At 41.2% G+C, this 18,078-nt stretch overlaps 1 protein-coding gene across 5 annotated transcripts in view; it reads right to left on the bottom strand.

The window, feature by feature from the left end:
- LOC110377660 (transcription factor BCFI) overlaps window positions 1–18,078 on the bottom strand; it is a 52,727-nt gene that overhangs the window by 33,522 nt on the left and 1,127 nt on the right. The gene's annotated exons all lie outside the window — the stretch shown is intronic.

Raw genomic sequence — 18,078 nt, 5'->3', positions numbered from 1 at the left:
AAAACGCATTACAATCGGATCATCCGTTTGGGAGCTACGATGCCACATACACACACACACACACACACACACACACACACACAGACACGTCAAACTTATAACACCCCGTCGTTTTTGCGTCGGGGGTTAATTATGAACGGATGACTGGGAAAAGAAAGCTTAGTTGCTACATGCCAGTGACGGCGGCCCTGCCTTGTCGTGGCGCGGTCATGCCAGCGCTGAACTGGGACTTCTTAGCAGACATTCTGCTATACAAATAAGACCAATCATATTATGACAATGTAATGCCATTGGACTTCCATTGCTCTGCCATTGGTCTATAGTCTATGGTATAGGTAGTCTGCTATACAATCGTAAATCAATTGCAGACACTATGATTCATAAAGGAATCACAGAAAAGGATATAAAAAATTATAATAATAAAAAAAAATTAAAAAAATTTGTTTTTATATTTGAAGCAGTATGGAGTTTATCCAGGATACCCATTTTTATATCCTACTTTATTTGTTCTGGGTATGGTAGGTTATTTCAAACTGGAAGTAAGACGGGAATTAGCACTATCTGCCTACTTGTTAAAAATTATTCGCGGTCATATACATAACCCTGCAATTCTGGAAGTGATAGAATTGTGTGTTCCTGAGGAATACGTAGGCAGGAGGCGGAGGCCACCTCAATTCTCGGTGCCGCGCGCGCGCACCAACCTGCTGCAACTCGCGCCGCTCACGCGGGCGCTGCGCACGCTCAACACGGTGGCTAGACATATTGATCTTTTTTCCTGCTCACTGACTGAATTCACAAGGGCTACGTTATGTGTACTATGCGACTATGATTAGTTTTAAGGTATGATTATATTTTGATTAGTTTTAGGTTAGATATAATTTGTCTACGCTATTGCATTAGGATAAGTTCCTGTAATAATAGTCGTAAGTTGATAATAATAAATAAAAAAAAAAAAAAAAAAAAATATTCAACTCGACCAACACTTATTAGGCGGCTGGATCAGGGGACTGATTCAGAAGGCAGTACTCCTTGATACGGCGCGTTTTGTGAGGAGGTTTCTGTGTCTGGGACGCTAACCACCGGTACCTTGGACCCTGTGTCCGATATCGGTGGCCATCTATTTTTTATATTTTTAAATATTACTTTTAGGGTTCCGTACCTAAAGGGTAAAACGGGACCCTATGGTTTACGCTCGTCTGTAAGTCCGTCCGTCCGTAATAATACTATTTTTTTTTTAAATATGTCGAGTAATCAATAAATGAACTACACAAGAAAATATAATATAACTAAAATAAATAATAAAAATAAATAAAAAATAATTTATTGACAAGAAAGTAACATAACATTCTGGTAGACGTCGAGCCACAAACTAAGCTCTGCTTGTGTCTTGTGGCTCAGACTACTATTGGTAGAATTTGAATGACAACACCTACAGCGATTCAAATGAGAGTCCATTGCAATTTGATTACGATTCAATTACAACTCCACTTAAGTATTTAAAGAGTGCCCCATATGCTTCAATCGTGATTGAATCTCAGTTAGATAGTGGTAGGGAGTAATGATCAGGGGCTGTCAGTACATGGGTATAACCGTGAGTGTAAGAGCCGGACAGTGACGATCGGTAACCACGAGCCACCTCCGGGTATCGCTAATCACGCATTCGCGGAAGGCCGTGGGAATGCACCTCCGAACGACGCTTTCGTCGGTAAACCTTTCACCTACACGGTGAGCCTCTTAACGAGGCCTCAAAGAGCCATAGCTCCTAATCTTTTAGTTTAATGAGATTAGCTTAAATCTACCAACGTGGGCTTAAAAAAATAGTTATTGTCTCTTAGGTGAGTGTACTTGATCGCTACGGTTGTTGATACTGCATAGATAGGGCGCTGGCCACGCTGCGGCTGCCGCGGTTCACGTGACGTGGAGCGGACTTACAAGCGCGTGTGATATGGATTCTGTCTGAAGCCAAGACATCGACAAAATAATAGTGTTAAAAGCATACACAGCTAGGTACCTGAGACACTACTCTGTCAAGAAATTGTCGGGAATGGATCATGTGCTTATGGTTCCAAAATCGAATAGTTTTTTTTGTTGTTAGATTGACAGAACGGTTTTCCATATTGGCGCAAAGTTTGAGTTGTAACTGTTATATCAAATATACATAGGTGTATACAGTACTGTTTTAGTTATATCATATCACATAATGTACAAAAACATCGAATAAAGAGTTTGTCTTAAATTTTGCATCGTTCCCTTAGAATGCTGAAGAAGGTGTAGGTTTAGAGTGTCACATACCTCTACAAGATGCAGGCGTTTACAAGCTTGATTGTGATTGTGGTCTCCCATACATTGGCCAAACTAAAAGAAGCATAGGAACCCGCGTAAAAGAATACATCGACAACGTCAAACACCGCCCTTCCGGAAAGTGAGCAGTTTGTGAACACACACTTGACAAGCTCCTGCATTGCATCAAATTTGATAAACCACAAGTCTTTGCAAAAGAAAACCGATTCCTGCCTAGGATGATTCGCGAGGCTAATGAAATTAAAAAAAAAACAACAATTTCTCTTTTGGGATGTTTTTTGGCTAGAGCGTACCATATGTTTGGAATCCCATCATAGAAACTATTAAATCCAAATCCAAGCAAAAAACTGCTAGACCTAAGGAAACAATGAGCTCGTTTTGCGTGAATCGGATTGTCAATAATAATCAACAAAATCTAGAGTAACTGTGTAAGTAAAATATCTAGACGACCAACACTAAGTCTGCCCATGACCATGGATGCTGTAAAGCATCCGAAACGTCGGGATTAAATAATATTAATATAACCGCGACGATTTTTGGTATAACAAAAAATGGGTGGATTCCAAAGAAGGCGTAAAAAGCGGAGACACTAAAGTTCCTCTTCCCCCGCACACCTGCATATTGGCGCGCTACTTTCTTTAGTTAGAGATATTAGTAATGGTACCTCCGCTAGTCATTTTGTTCTCCATGGTTGAAACCATGCTGGGTGAACGTTCGTTTCGCTTGCTACATGCCTGCCGACTCTGTGGACTGCCTCGGAGACATGATTGTCACCGTGCCGTGACGATGGCAAGGGACCAGACGGGATGTCTACCTACAATGCCTCGGAAGATGGGAAGATCTTTGGTGTGATGCACATGCATCGACCATAAAGTCGATTAAAAACAATGATATAGCCACAAGTCCTTTTTTGAGTTTGTTATTTACTTATTATTTTGTCACCGCAGCCGCTGAGCGCGACACGCTTGCAGCTCATTAGCTTTATTATGTTTACGTACGTCATTAGTTAATTTCGTTGTAAACAAGTTTTCGAAACAGATCCCGTTACATAGCTACATTAGGAAACTATGTAAGTCCAAGCAGCATTATTGTGACTACCAAATTAACTAATTAATCAATATTAGTACTGGGTAGTACATCTACATAAATAAAAACCATATATTATTACAATGAGCCGGCAAATTAGCTCAGCGATTTGAGAAATAATTGACCATAGATATTTTAATTAATAATTTTCTTCAACTTAGGTAGGTACTTAGCGCTTCGACTAATTCTACTTGATTCAAGAGAGACGTCAGTGTTTTGGTCAGGTTGTGTTATCTAGTAGTATTAGATCCCACCCAAAATAAAAATGTGAAAGGCTGCCAAGTTCGATAATATGGGAATGCTTCGCCTCTAAAAGAAGTGAGATCTGATACCAAGTTCCATACACATACCTCAGTTAAAAATAGTTACTTTTTGATGATGTTACTTGGCAAGTTTTCACACACCTTGTTATAAACCTACTAAACGCATTTAGTTTTCTATTAAAACTGCAAGCGAATGACAAACCTACGTTATTTTATAAAGGCTGAAACTGTGTGTGTGCATGCATAGATCTGCCTTACAGTGGGAATGAACGATAGACTACTAGGAAGTTTGAATGTGGCTTTGGATAGTATTAAAAAAAAATACACGACTCAATTTTTTGACAGTCGTATCCTCCTTCATATAAAAGAGATAATATCAATACCTGCAGACAACTTTTTCTACAATATTACTTCTTATTTTAAACTTTTGTTACTACTCAAATTTTTAAACTAGGTATGTTTGTATTTATTTATTTATTTACAAATTTTTGTACACACGCATATTAAAGAAAGATGACAGGAAAGAAAGAATTTACAAAGGTAATGCTTATTTTTAAAGAAATCTCTTCCAGCATACCTGCGAAAGGAAAAAGAGAATAAAAGAGATGTAGACAGTGTGTAAAAAAGCAAGAGAAACAGAAATAAATGTATGTCATTTTACATAGTTTAAAAGTTAAAGAAAGGACCATGAGTCAAGTTGGGCTCATTGTCCAACAGAGTTGTAGCATATGCCGTTGTGAAGGTTTTTGTTTGTACTAAAATTGTTACTATGGGCACTACCTTCAATTCCATGGCAAAAAAAAGATATACACTTAAATAGGTTTTGTAGAAAAGGACAATTGTTTGGAGTCGTAGTGCGCTTGGTTGTTCCTGACATAAAACCTAATTCGCAGGATTTGATTATGCTAGGATTATGGGACCACCTCATAATCACTAGGTCAGGATCTGATGATGGAACCCCTGAGAAATCGAGGGCAACTTTCGAAAATTGTAGGCGTGCATAGGTTAAAAGCTTGACAGTGAGGTGTACGTCTGATAACACTATGCAACAGTGAAGGTTTGGAGCTGACCTGATGATGGAGACCGGAGAAGGTCGAGGGAACTCGACAACTTACATATTAAACTATCTCGTGTTTGGGCTTATATTATTCGTATTGATGGGAACTTTCCACAAATGCAGATAGTGACAACTATGCTTGTCACTGAAAAGCCAAAAAAAAAAAACTTTTTACAAACAAATAAAACCGACTCCCAAAAACACTGAAAAGCAAAAAAAACTATTCTTAGGTGCATCGGCATAGAAGTCGGTGGCGTATAAACTCAGGAACATCCATTAGACACTGACTTCTAGGCCGATGCACCTAAGAATAGTTTTTTTTTGCTTTTCAGAGTTTGCCAAGAACATATTCTGATGGGTAACGACAATTGGAACTTTTTGATTGATAATTGCAATATCCATCACCAAAATGTGTGGCTATTAAGAAGAAGGATACAGTCAAGACATGTTCGTGCACGTACATATTACGTACACATTCTGGTTAACAGAAACGAAATGGGTCGAGATGCCATCGCTCAGTATTACTGCTCGTGTCTAACAGGTAGACGCACAGTAGGAAGTTGTGCTCATATCATTTCAATAATATGGTATCCAGGGTTAGGCAGGCACACACAATTTAATCCACCGGCAGGATATTTAGACGACATTATTATTGATTGAAACGGTTACAAAAATAATTTTAACTGCAGCTGCTAACAGTTATTTATTTTTATTTTTTATGTATACATTAAACCTGGAATTAAAACTAGTTAAAGGTGTTCAATAACAAAACCTACAATGCCGTAACAGCACTACTTTTTGCAGAAAATTAGTTTATTTATGGTTGGAGAAAAATATTTATAGCAAAATAACCCCATGGATTCTTCGCAAAAATTAGTTAAAATCTTTATATTTAGTGCTTTACAAGTATATTCAAAGTGGTCTCATCTCTGTTGGTGGGTGAGCCCAGGCTTCATACATTTTTGCCCATGGTCCTTTGTCAGCAGAGAGGTTGTCTTTTCTTCCTCAGCGTTATATTTTTAACAGTTGAACCACAATACAGAAAATTACGATTCGTTTTATCTTAATTAACAAATAAATAGGCTCTGGGTAATTATGGCCTGTTTGAACACTACCTTCGTATGGTTTAGGTTTGATAAACAATAATCTCTTGATATCATTACCCGTACCTCATTATTCCCCCTTGCGCAAAACGTTAAATAGTGTCAAAGCCATTTGAACAGCTTTTGATTAAAGCTAACTTGTGTGATGATGTGTGAGTTAACATGGGCTGCAGTCAGCAATGTAGCCAGGCACTATTATAGCTTAGGTATTCTAGTTCGAACTGGAATGTCATCGTTAGTCTGTTTGTGTCGGGTGCGGGGCGCGGGCGGGAGTGAGGGGTGCTCGTTTAAATAAATGGTGATATTAATACTTTTTAAGCGCAGAGGCCGGAGGTCGCCGGTTCAGCGTTATCAGCGCCGCCCCCGCCCCGCGCCCCCGCCTCCGCCCCTTACTCGCCTGGCAGCATTCTAGCGACTGTAAAAATAATTTAATGATCCACACGCAGTCGGTCGTCACAAACTCCAGTGTCCACGTTGTAGAGTCATGACGGGCAGCGCCGCAGCCGCCGCGGGCAGCGCGCCCAGCGCCCCCCGGCGGCGCCCCCCTCACCCGCTCGGATATGGGCTTCTAGCTTTGTACCTGCCTATAACCTCAATTGGCTCAACAAAGTTCCTGTTAAACTGTAGGTCCCGGCTGACATTGAACATCCTTGGCAGTCGTTACGGGTAGTCAGAGCCAGTAAGTCTGACACCAGTCTAACCAAGGGGTTTGGGTTGCCCGGGAAACTGGGTTGATGAGGTCAGACAGCAGTCGCTCCTTGTAAAGCGCTGGTACTCAGCTACATCCGGTTAGACTGGAAGCCGATTCCAACATATTTGGGAAAAGGCGGAGATGATGATGATGGCAACTTTTGCCTTTCCGCCTAAGCTGGTATTGTTTGGTGTGTAACGAAGCAAGTGCCTAAGACAATGACATGTTTGCTGTTAGCAATGACAGAGCTTCGTCTGGATACTTTAAAGTCTGTTTTTTAATGGGAACAAATATAATGACCACCATAAAATGCTTTGATACCCTTAGTTTTGTAACCAGAAATATCTACTAAACACCAGAAAAATAAAGTCTAAAAATGTAATAGTACCAGCTATTTTAGTCACGACTTCACTTTAAATTGTATTCGGCCACCAAATTTAGTAAATGATCACCAACTCTTGACGACCAAATTAATGTTTTTTTTTTTTTTTTTGCCTAAATAAGTCACTGTGATTGCCATAAAATGTAGGCTTATTACCAAATAAAGTATTATGATGCCATATTAAGTTATGTGTCCGGCTTGCAATGCATGCGTGAGTGTCAGTATGACTAGTGACAGGGGAAAATGGAAGAAAATGACATATTGCGCCGACCCCAAGTAAAATTGGGAACAGGGCAGGAGAAAGAAGAAGAAGAATGTGTTTCTCAATACACTCCCTCGAAAAAACACTCTTATCGCACTGTCTAGAGGCATGCAATAGACAATTTTCCACCCTAGTGCAGGAAAAGGGTCCCCATAATGTTATTACATTTATTGTATCAGGCCGAACTTATTTTTTTGGAGTCAGTTTACTTAAACAGGATAGCAAGATGTAAAAACTTTGATTATAATTTTATATTAAAACGCTGGTATAATTTTGATGATCATTTACTACTTTTGGTGATCATTTACTACTTTTGGGATAAAAATGATTTATTTGGACTCATTTTGCTTAAATAGGATAGCAGAATTTAAAAACTTTGGTTATAATCTTACTTTAAAATGCGAGTTTCATTTTGGTGATCATTTATTATTTTTGTCTGCTATTTGTTACTATATCTGGTGATCAGTTAAACATAAGCCTTTTATAATCTCGTAGACTAAATTGACACTTGCAAAATGTCAAACTTAGAAATAATGTTGCTAGCTCTTTTGTGCAGTGTTGTACTTACGATACCGGTTTGTTGAATCCTATAATAGATTAATTTAATATTCATTCAATTTTATATTTAAAATTCACGTACGTACACACGGCTGCACGACGTGCTACAAACTGCCAGGGATATCTGACCACGCAACGCCATGGTTAATTTTCAAGGATAAGCCCATTATTTCAGGATGACTTATTGTAAAAAAACGATACTCGATTTTATTAACGCTAAGTTTCGGTTGTGTCACAGCACTATTTAAGAATTTGCAATAAACTGACAACACTCGCACTGTCAATTTAGTCTACGAGATTAAAAAAACAGACTAAGTATAATATGTTATGATTTGAAGTATCCTTTCCTCAGATTTCTCACTGCATGTAAATTCGAAAGTTTAGAAGGATGTACCATGTCTATATGTTTGTTAGTCTTTTATATGAAAACTGGCAAATGAATTTAGATGAAACTTGGCAGTAATATAGCATGCTAGCTATTATCCGCTTTTACAAACCGACCAACAAAACAAAAGTTCTCTTTACAATGGTCCCTGAGAAGCCTAAAGGGGATCAAAAGGCCACGTATAAAGAATCAATTAAATTAATTTTTAAATAAATGTATGGATTTTTTATTTACCGCGAAATAAACAGAAAACATTTTGATTGGCGTGAAAGCCCGCGCTCAGTAGGATTACCTATAGAGTAGGCAAAATAGGCGTACATAGGTATATGAAAATGAAAAGAAGAATTACCAAGTGACTGGAATTGGTTCACATTTTACAAATTAAGATGAGAAATAAGATTTGTATCTAACATATAGTTTAGGAGACACAAATAAGTTTACTTTCCAAAAAAAAAAACAACTTTACAGAAATGGTTTAAAATATACTAGGTACCTACGAAGCCAGTATTGTATTATTAAAATGAGATACAAAAATGTTGTGGGTACAAAACTGTTAGCTTTGTGTTACTCCTCTGTTATAATACTTAATCTCTTCTAAGTTTGAATTTTAAATAAGAATATTAATTTTGAAACATCAAATTAAATAAATACCTACTTTTAAAATCATCAGTTACTACTGTTCAAGCTGTCCAGCCCAAGTTAAATAAACGTGTGTCAACTCATAACTCATAATGTACGTATTTTAATGAAAATCGCTTGGAAATCCTCTTCTTCCTCCTGCCATGTTCCCAATTTTATTTGTTTTGAAAACCATGCAGTAGTTTTTAAGTTTAGTTTAGGCTTTGTTTGTCATGTAGTAATTTATTTGTATAATTTGAGCTCAATACCTATTGTTATTAGTTTCCTGACAATTAGTTATAAGTCGAGCTAGCGCTAGCGGATTAGTTACTGTGAACAGTGCGTACGGTCACTCGTTACACGCGTATTAAAGCGTGTCGACAATATAGCAGCAGTAGGCAAGTGGATAGTGAGAGGCGCGTGCGCACCACACTTTCCTGATATTCAGCGCAGTCGGCAATAGCGCGGTGACGTCACGCTCTCTAGCCCATTGTTCAGAGCAGGCCATGTGCACCGTGCCCTGCTGTACGTCATGGCGACAGCGAGCTCTCTGTTGCGTTATAGCGACCGAAGCAAATAACATGCGTCTTGCCTTGGAATAGTTACATGCTAGGTACCACCTCCCTCCCCTGTATCAACACAACAACATCACGAGCTGAGATGTCGTAACGGAAAATCTCCTAAGGTAGCGTCGCCAAAATGCGGGTGTGTTCGGGGGACGAGAAACGTCACTGGCTAATCAATTATAATAAAATAAAAAGGAACACACCCATTTTTTAACCATTATAATTTTGCCATGTCCGTGTCTCTCCGTCCATTCGTCATTAGCACTAGAGAGCTGAAATTTGCTACCAATATGTACATCAATTACGCCGACAAAGTGGTAGGTATAATAATCTCCATGCATTAATTAAGAGCTTTTGTAAACAATGCACCAGCTCATAGACATGTGCTCGTGGACCTTCTGTTATACATAGTATGTGTCCCCAGGCAATGACATTACACACAGTACCTGCTTATGTCTAACCTTTCTTATGTCTAGAAGTGAGTTTTTCGCAGCCTGTGCCAACTGAGTTTGCTTCATGTAGTATGGCTATGTGGTATAATGTAGTTGGTGTGTGTGCAAGGCGAGTGAAGGTGGTGGCGGCGAGCGCCGGGAGCTCCGGGGTCGCGAGGGCGCCGCTTATCGCGCCGCGCCCCCCGCGCCCCGCACCGCTCCGCCATATTTACATTGACAGACACAACTCACTAACTGATATCATCACACCGATAAATTCTGTACTGATTATTATTATAACTTTAAAAATTTAACTTGATAAACTTAGCGCGATTTACGTCATCTCAGTCCAGTCCAAATACTTATAAGTAGGCAAACCCATCTCTCAGATTCTCTTGAAATTACATATTTACTCAAACATTTCATTTTTTACCGAAACTAGTGAACTGATAAGGAAGGTAAGTACTTATAGGGTATGCGAGGCGTTCCTACATATTAAGTCTCAAAAATAAAATCTGACTCGTCAACTTCAAACAAAACCATCGAAAAGCGGAAAAAAGTTCCTCTTATCGCGACAAGAAGTGTCTCGAGGTAAATGCTTTTTAATGTTAAGTTACCATCGACTTCTAAGACAAAATACAACGTAACTGTTATACACCGGTCAAGTACTTACACATATTTATTATGTAACACATATTTACATCCTAGTCGTGGTGGCCTAGTGGGCAAAGAACCAACCTCTCGAGTATGAGGGCGCGGGTTCGATTCCAGGTCAGGCAAGTACCAATGCAACTTTTCTAAGTTTGTATGTACTTTAGACACCAATGACTGTGTTTCGGATGGCACGTTAAACTGTAGGTCCCGGCTGTTATTGAACATCCTTGGCAGTCGTTACGCGTAGTTAGAAGCCAGTAAGTCTGACACCAGTCTAACCAAGGGGTATCGGGTTGCCCGGGTAACTGGGTTGAGGAGGTCAGATAGGCAGTCGCTTCTTGTAAAACACTGGTACTCAGCTGAATCCGGTTAGACTGGAAGCCGACCCCAACATAGTTTGGGAAAAAGCCTCGGAGGATGGACATATTTACATCCTCATCTTCCGAACCTTTTTTCTTAACTATGTTGGGGTCGGCTTCCACATGGTGCCACGGTGGTAGTGGTGTTGGTATAGTGGGGAGTACACATATTTACATAAACCTCAAAATAATCAGAATAAAACTAATAAAGAGCATCAAAAAATTGGTCCTCGTCGCTGTCACTCAGTAGATAATGTAACAAAAGTTCTCAGGATGGATTGTAAAGGCCTTTTATTGCCAGAATTTGAAATAAAAGCCAGCCTTTGGGTCCCGAGATTAGTGTCAACCAGGCGCTTGGAAATATCCTTAGCGAGAAGGTGAGCACTCAGATCCCGGTGTTTGAACCCCAAACGGCTGAAACATGTAGTTGCCGACAAGGCTGCTATATTTGCGCTACTTGAGGTTCTCTGCTTGTGAAGCAGCAGAGCCAGCACAACATGCAGTTCCAGGAGGGTGAGAAGAGACGGTCGACGCATGTCGCCAAGACGGAGGCAAACAGCGAGTCTGAAAGCAGTGTCATCGAACGTGGTGCCTGTGTTTGAGGACGGAAGTGCGAGAAGCCAAAGATCCGACTTCCATTCACCCACAGCCAGTAGGTGTGGAAATTAAACTAGTCTTAATTACTCTGCAAAGCGGCTTATTCCACTGTCCCCGGGAAGACGGGTTGGCGGGTAAGTCGGTATTCGGGCAACTTTCCAAGCATTTCAAGCGTCAGTCAGGCATGGCACCTCAAAATTGATATTTTCCTGAGGAAAATATTACAACCCTGGAGGAAATAAAGGCTGGTAAACTTACACTGGAAATTTCACGGGCGCCTAGTCCTCCCATACGAATGGGAAATCTTGGCGTCCGCTTGAGTTCAAGCTCTATTGTCCAAGGCTACATTTAAGATGGTTTAATTCAATGGAAAATAAATGAACACATATTTACATATGCATAAAAAATCGCTCCTCATCGTTGTCACTGGGTAATGTACCTAGAAGGTTGGCAGCATTGCCACGTTCTAATACAATGCTCAACCTTTGTGCAAAATAAAAGCCAGCCTTTCGGAAGAGTCAACCAGGCTCAAAAATATCCTTGGCAAGAAGGCGGGCGCTCGGGACCCCACGGCTCAAGAGTTTCAACCCCAAACAGCTAAAACTTGTAGTTGTCGATAAGGCCACTTGAGGTTCTCTGCTTGTGCAGCGGCGGAGCCAGCACAACATGCGTTTCCGGGAAGGTGCGATGGCGCAAGAGTGTCGACGCATGTTGCGTCCGATACTAAAGTCAGTAAAGTATTTTAAGACGTTTATCGATACTGAAAAAGTTGTGGTGGCTTAGTGGGTACAGAACCAACCTCTCAAGTATGAGAGTGTGGGTTGGATTTCAGGTCAGGCAAGTACCAATGCAACTATGTACCTTCTGGCTATCTGGAAACCTGGACTATAAAATCTGAAATAACCAACACGCACGAGAGGAGACCTGCAATAGGACTAGAGCTTTTTAACAAAATGGATGAACTACTCAGTAGCTGTCATTATCTCCATTTGTTGTATTTAGGGCCTATTTCGTGCACCATATTTATTTCAGATTCTGTATAAATGGCTGCCTCTCCGCTAAAAGAGATCCCCTATCGCCAACGGTTCTTGTGATCCTCTTAACATCATCGTGAATTTAAATGATATTGGTTAGTTGTGATGCCGCAGTCACGTGCTGCGAATGCTGCAATCCCTGAACAATGACTACGCCGTCCCAGCAGCGCTGCACCGAGCGGTACTACACCGGTACCACAGCGAGTTTATTCGCTATCTCTGCCATTAGGCTCTAGAAGGCTCTTGACTCGAACTCGAACTTGAACTCAATCACGTGTTTGCCATACATGGGTCATTTTTTTTAATTTTTTTTTTAATTACCCTGTGTTGTCCCACTGCTGGGCAAAGGCCTCCCCCATAGCCTTCCATCTTTCCCTATCGGTCGCCATTTGTGGCCAGTCCTTGTAGAAGTTGTCTAGGTCCTCTCTGCAGCGTTTTCTTGGTCTCCCTAATGGGCGCCTACCATCATCAGGAATCCATTTTGTGGTGATGTTGGCCCACTTATCCGGGTGTATTCTGTAGATGTGACTCGCCCAATCCCACTTCAACTTTGCAGACTTGCTGCCCACATCGACTATGCCCGTCTTGGACCGGATAATAGTGTTGCGTATCCGGTCACTAAGCCGTATGTTGAGCAGACTACGCTCCTTTGGCATTTTAGCCTGGACTTTTGAGATTCGGTCAAAGACCAAGTCTGAGCGCCGTAGGTTAGGATGGGCAGAATATACATGTCGACTAGTTTCCGCTTCAGCGACAAAGGGTGCTCACCCTTCATAAGCGACTTCATGGACCAGTAGCTCTTCCAGGCGTTTTCGATCCGTCGATCGATTTCCTTGTCTAGCCTATAAATAAATGTTTAACTTTTGTTGTAAGTCATATTGTATTCAGCGGGGCCCAGTAGGGTCAGGGCCTGCCGGGGCTGCGGGTTGTTCGAAAGAGATACCGCGGCCCTGGTACATAAAAGGCCTACGACGGAACACGACGGTTTTTAGTCAGTAAGAGTCTGACACTCCCTCACCGCTGCTAACCCACAGCGGGATCATTTGATGATTTTTAACGTCGCAAAAAAAAAGTCATATTGTATTGTAACCAATGGGCAGACAAATTTAATTGCTTAAGTATTCATATTTGTGAAACTATTGTTTACTAATCTATCTCCCGAGCCTTTCCCCAACTATATTTAGGTCGACTTCCAGTCTGACCGCATGCTGCTGAGCGTGTATGTGTTTTTGTAAGTCAGCTAAAATCTTTGTGCTTCTCCCTTTGACTATTCAGCCGTTAAATGTTCGTCTGTACAAACGCGTATCCTCGTGTTCTCCAGACGTATCCTACGTACACGTGCAACTGAAAGTCGAAGACAAATAGCCCGGCAGGCGCCCCGAGCTGCTCCAACCGAGCACACGGCTGCGAGCGCCGCCTGGTGTCTCCCCACACGACCGAGCACGAGCGGTGCTCCACCACGAGCACGACGAACACTTTGTATGCTAAGTCAGAAACAAAACATGTATAGGTACGCAATCCAAAGAATTGACCGTTAATGCAGTATGTTCAATCCATATTCACCTGAAAATATTGTAACCAATCGGTATACCCACTTCCTGCTGACCACTGGTTCGTACTAACCTTTGTAGGGGTGACAAAAATATTCCAATCCCTTCCAAGAGAAGGTGGTATCTTGATATACACAGCCTTATTACCTACTTCGCGAACCCGGATAAAAAGTAAACAACCATTCATATCATTTCTTATATTAAACAGTTACCATTTCAGGGTTCCGTATCCAAAGGGTAAAACGGGACCCTATTGTTTTCGCTCCTCCATCCGTCACATATAATGTATTTCTGTTGCCACTATAACAACAAATACTGAAAACTAAAATAATAAACAATTTGGGGCCCCCATATAACAAACGTGTTTTTTTGCTCATTCTAAATAATGGTACAGAAGCGATTTTTCTATTTTAGTTTTTCGTTTCAGGTAATAATTTTTCGAGTCTCTTAAGTGACGCTACTATTTGTAAACGTTATGTGACACGGTTGAAAAAATGTGCGTGTAAGGCGCGTTATCAGTGAGTACCGGAAGCAGCGAGGCGGGTGCGCGGGCACCTCGCCGCCAGCGTGCTGCGCCGCAGGAGTAACGCACTGCGGCGGCTCAGCAGAAAGCGGGTCAGCGGCGCCGCGGTCAACACTCGCTAACAATAACAAGGAAGCGCGCGCCTCGCCAGCGCCGCCGCGACCCAACATCTGATCGTTCCAGATAAGCTGCTGCGAGTGCCGCGTGTCTGCAGCCCTGCCGCCTGCAGCCTCGTCAGCTCCAACTGGCGCACGCCGTATAAAAATGGTGTGCGAACATTTAGCGATAAGGAACGTGGCGAAACTAACGGGACCAAATGCGCGGCGAGCGCACGGCGAGTACGACCCTGCGCCTGCGCGCCACGGCACAAAACAGCGCGCATGCTCTCGGCGCATGGCACTGTATGCTACAGAGGCAGTCGCGCGTTCACTCACTGCGAGCCTACGTCATCAACCTAGGCTAGATCTAAACAAAGAATTACGATTTCGTGATAACGTTGCACATAAAATATACTACAATCACTGCAATGCATAACTTACATTTGTAATTTGATAAGTTCGTATCTATCATCGATTCATGTAAGATAAATATACACATAGGTTAATAGCTTCATCCAGCAAGTAGGTAGTATCTCGTGCATCGGAGAGCACGTAAATGTTGGTCCTACGCCTGATCTCTCCGGTCGTGTCGGATTGCCGTCCCATCGGGCTATGAGAGTGAAGGAATAGTGAGTGCACCTGTGTCTGCGTAAATCCTTGTGCACTATAATTAAGGCGGCCAACTTTCCGAAAACTGAATGCGGGACTTAACCTTTCGTGAAAAGGGGGGGAGAGGGGGGCATTGAAAAATGATCGGACGGAACTGATAAAATAAAAACCGTAAGCAAAAAGCTATAATTTAACCTATCAATATCGTGTCACAGCGTGCACTAATGTCTTATTTTCAAAATCATTAGGCCTCACGAGTTCAGTAGAAATAAAGAGAACGAGATTATAATTATAGGTGTTGTGTAGAAGCGTGGTAGAAAAATAGGGATGCGGGACATGCGGGACGCATACAACGTTTTGCGGGACTATTTTGGCCGCCTTCTATAATTTGTCCTGCGAACTACATGAGAACAGCCGCCGTAGCCGATAATCGGCTAGGAGGACATGATCATCATATGACAGCTGTCAGCAGTGAGTGTATTGGCGCTCACACGAGCCTGCTCGGGCTGCAGCGCCACTCCTCCGCACACCACACATGTCGCTGTTCTTATCACTGTATTGTATTAGTGTATCATTTAATGTTATAATATTTTTATGTATTGTATTTTATATGGGCTTTAGATGGCGTCGTCCTAATTGGGAGCGATCGTACGATGGCGCGATGCGTTTTTCATCTCACGATCTCACTATCTCACTTGCGAGGTTCAAATAGGACACTCTGATGAAATCTGTATGTTTGAACTCATCGAACGACGAGAACGCATCGTGCCATCGTACAATCGCTGTCAATTAGGACGACGTCTTAGATGAAAAACGCATCGCGCCGTTGTACGATCGCTCCCAATTAGGACGACGCCGATGTCTGATTTCAAGAAATAAATAAAATTAAAATTACTTATTTAGTAGATACGGTCTATTAATAAAATATTTTTTTGAGCCAAGCGGTATGCGACGCTAGATCGGCCGAGACTTACTCCGACTTACTTACTCAGTGTCTAATGGATGTACCTGAGTGTATACGCCACCGACTTCTAGGCCGATGCACCTAAGAATAGTCTTTTTTTTCTTTTCAGTGTTTCTGGGAGTCGGTTTTATTTTTTTGGTAAAAAGTTTTTTTTTTCTTTTCAGTGACAAGCGTAGCACTATCCGCATAAGTGGAAAGTTCTCATCAATACGAATAATATAAGCCCAAACACAAGGTAGTTTACGTATTCAGTTGTCGAGTTCCCTCGACCTTCTCTGGTCTCCATCATCAGGCCAGCTCCAAACCTTCACTGTTGCAAAGGTTTCATCAATACGAATAATATAAGCCTAAACACGAGTCAGTTTACACATTCACTTGTCGAGTTCCCTCGACCCTCTCTGGTCTCCATCATCAGGTCAGCTCCAAACCTTCACCATGTCACAGTGTTATCAGATATACGCTTTAGTGTCAAGTTTTTACCCCACGTATGCCTACAATTTTCGAAAGTTGCCCTCGATTTCTCAGGGTTTCCATCATCAGATCCTGACCTAATGATTATGGGACTACTTGGAGGTATACATATGTTATGGACCAAGTGATAAATTGGGCAGTATACATAATGCCCGGTCATTATGAAAAATGCCCAATATGAGAGTGCAATTTGATAATAATTATTCAAATAATCAAATTGACCGGGCACTATACATATTGCCCGTGACCTTTTGGGCAAAGTAATACAAACATATTTAATTTCATTTTTTTAACATATCACATCCCATATTAATTGACCCAGCATGGAAGTAAGCATGCAACATGCAGCAAGCATCGCTTCTGTCACGGCTCCGGCGCTGCGGGGCTCCGGCGGTCCCATGCGAGCTTATCGTCGCAGATGGTTTTCACGCTCACCACCGCAGCTTCGGCTTGCTGGCCGGCTGAGCCGGCCAGCCTCAGCCGCGGCGGCGAGCGTTTCAACAACCTGCGCCTCACCTCGCAGGCCGCCTCGCCCCTCCGCGCCTACGCGGTTTTGAATTGCACTCTAGGGGTAGGGCAGACAAGACTACGTGGAGTCGGTTTTGCAGCGATTCGTTTTCGTCACTAAGTTCAATTTTTAATACAATGTTTTGAATCCAAATTAAATTCGACCATAAAAAAAACGAGCCAAGAAAAATGAGATCAAGAAAAACGAGGCCGAGTAAGTAAATCAGATGACAATTGTCCAATTAATAATTTTGTGGCTATACTTGAAATTTTACATTAAAATAGAACATATAATTTAAAACAATAATCATAAAATATGTAGCAAGTAACAGGATTCATTTATTAGAACAACTGCCACCCTCGCACCGCATAAAATATAGCTTTATTACCAAATTGCCCAACTATCATGTAGCAATATAATAATGCCCGTACAATGTGATAAATAATGAAGTTAAGATAGTTATTAATCATGTGGCCCGATAAAGCTAGACATTATGCATAATGCTCGGGCATTATAAATAATGCCCGAATTAATCACATGGTCCATAACACATACACCATCGAACAAAAAAAATATTTTCAAATCGGTCCAGGCCTCTTCGAGTAATCGGTGAACATACATAAAAAAAAAGATCCCGACGAATTGAGAACCTCCTGCTTTTTGGGAAGTCGGTTAAAAAAGTTGATAATAACTTGAGCCGTTTTTAAGAATTAGAAAGTAGTAAGTTTGTTATACCATAGTTATTACTTTGGCTAACTTGGACCAGCTATTATGAATAATATATACCTCTAAATAAAGTGAATAGGTAATTTATCACATTGCCTAGTCAATTTGGGTATTAAATATAATGATCAGTCATTATGTATAACATCTATTTAATCACTATGGCTGTAACATGTATATACTTTTAAATATAGCACTTTAAAGGTGCACTATTTATATTGTTCTTGAATTGTAAAAATCTACTAATAACCTTTCACGAATAAGAAAACAGATAATATTCGTCGA

Source organism: Helicoverpa armigera, chromosome 5, assembly GCF_030705265.1.
Source record: "Helicoverpa armigera isolate CAAS_96S chromosome 5, ASM3070526v1, whole genome shotgun sequence".
Lineage (NCBI taxonomy): Eukaryota > Metazoa > Arthropoda > Insecta > Lepidoptera > Noctuidae > Helicoverpa > Helicoverpa armigera.
This window is presented reverse-complemented; position numbering and strand designations above follow the sequence as displayed.